Raw genomic sequence first — 2,380 nt, forward strand, 5'->3', positions numbered from 1 at the left:
ATGTGACACCGTGTCAAAGGCAGCGGATAGATCTAACATCACCAGAATCACTGAGCCCCCACTATCAAGTGACATCCTGATGTTATCCGTCACTGAGAGGAGGGCTGATTCTGTGCTCTGATTGGGCCTGAAACCAGATTGAGAGTGGTCCAGGCCCTCCGCCGCCTCGATGTAATTTGAGAGGTGGGTATTCACATGCTTCTCGGTCAATTTGCTGAGATAGGGCAAGAGGGAGATGGTTCGAAGGTTGGAAAGGTCGGTCCATGGAAGTGCGGCACTCTTTCGGATGGGGTTGACCACAGCTTTTTTCCATTCTGCTGGTAAGTGCCCTTCTCTGAGGGAGTGATTTATAACTGTTTGGATTTGAGGTCCTAAGAGGGTGCTCAGGGGGGCCATCATTTTAGCTGGTACAAAATCGTCGGGGGAGCCTGATTTCATGTGGCTAGTAAGGAGGGGGAGATCTATGTCAGTGACTGGAGGAAAGGTTAGTAATGAGGCTTTTCTTTGGATGGGTGTGATGGAGGCAGGAGTGCTACAGTTTGAGCTCGTGGCTATTGACTCAGTGTGGGTCCCGGCTTCCACTATAGACTCCGTGTGGGTCCCCGGCTTCCACTATTGACTCAGTGTGGGTCCCCGGCTTCCACTAGTGACTCAGTGTGGGTCCCTGCATTCCACTATTGACTCCGTGAGGGTCCCCGGCTTCCACTATTGACTCAGTGTGGGTCCCCGGCTTCCACTATTGACTCAGTGTGGGTCCCTGCATTCCACTATTGACTCCGTGAGGGTCCCCGGCTTCCACTATTGACTCAGTGTGGGTTCCCGGCTTCCACTATTGACTCAGTGTGGGTCCCTGGCTTACACTACTGACTCAGTGTGGGTTCCCGGCTTCCTCTATTGACTCGGTGTGGGTTCCCGGCTTCCACTATTGACTCAGTGTGGGTTCCCGGCTTCCACTATTGACTCAGTGTGGGTTCCCTGCATTCCACTATTGACTCAGTGTGGGTCCCCGGCTTCCACTATTGACTCAGTGTGGGTCCCGGCTTCCACTATTGACTCCGTGTGGGTTCCCGGCTTACACTATTGACTCAGTGTGGGTCCCGGCTTCCACTATTGACTCCGTGTGGGTTCCCGGCTTACACTATTGACTCAATGTGGGTTCCCGGCTTCCACTAATAAATCTGTGTTTGTCACTGCGCCTAACTGCGAGAAATATTACGCAGCGGCACAGTTGCCTATGGCCGATGAGATGACTAGCGAATCATAATATCTCTGAACTGGGACAATGGACGCCACAAAACAATCAGACAACACTGCTGGAGGGGCTGGGTGGATCAAATGTGGCGATCCCGAAGCACCCCGACAACATACTAATGGACCCGATATATACGGATTGCGCACTCACCCCTGCCCCACACTTACTTATAGGGGTGCTTCCCATTTCACAAGTAGGTATTCGTCCGGAAATGGCGGAATGGCACACTGCTGGACTCACGACCTGGGGGGACCTATTTGTTGTGTCCCCACTCTGCTTATTTACAAAGTCTGACAGCCCTTCCCTGGCAAAGATAAGCTACCATTCAGTCTGTCTTCTCATATAAATAACAAAGTCTCCATCAGGTCATCCACCACACACTACACGCCACCACGAATCATGTATGTACGGGTAACTCACACATAGGGTCTGTTTAACAAAGTTATAGGGCATACACTGCTAACAGGCAAAGTTGTTTTCAATTTACTTCAATTCATGTCAATTCTCAACTGCTCCACTGTCCACAAACGTTACAATAAAAATCAATGAACATTCTTTAAAAAGCGCATTTGGCTAGGACAAAGTTGAACCCAGGGTGGTTGGGCAGCACGGTTGTAGAAAATTGGTCAGTGGAGCAAGTACGAAAGAGGTCAGTAGATGTGCCCTAGAGAAGCGCCTAGTGCCACGATACTTAACATGGAGCTGCACATGTGAAGGTGAAAGTGAGAGACCGGGCACTTATCAAGAAACCAGGCAGAGGTCCTGAAGGAAGCAATTTATTGAAAAGACACATAACATAACAAACCATGAATTCCTGCCAAAGTTGCTACATTTAAATGATGTGCCATGGGCCATGAAGCAGAATAGTCCTGCAGTGCAAACCCGATGAGAAAGGAGTGCAAAACGCGTGCATTTAGACGCAGATTACGGAAGTTGCTTTCAATACTCTATATAGAGACCTTCAGAGGTGTGTGCAGCACATTCAAGAAACAGTCATTATAAAGGAAAATGTCACTGTGGTAAATCATCAGTGAAGAATCCTAATAAAATGTAATTTAGGTGGCATACATGTTTAAGAATTGATTGGTTGCCTTGCATTGGTTCATCTGTGTACGTGAATTATTCACA

This window comes from Lissotriton vulgaris, unplaced genomic scaffold (genome assembly GCF_964263255.1).
Source record: "Lissotriton vulgaris unplaced genomic scaffold, aLisVul1.2 SCAFFOLD_774, whole genome shotgun sequence".
Classification (NCBI taxonomy): Eukaryota; Metazoa; Chordata; class Amphibia; order Caudata; family Salamandridae; genus Lissotriton; species Lissotriton vulgaris.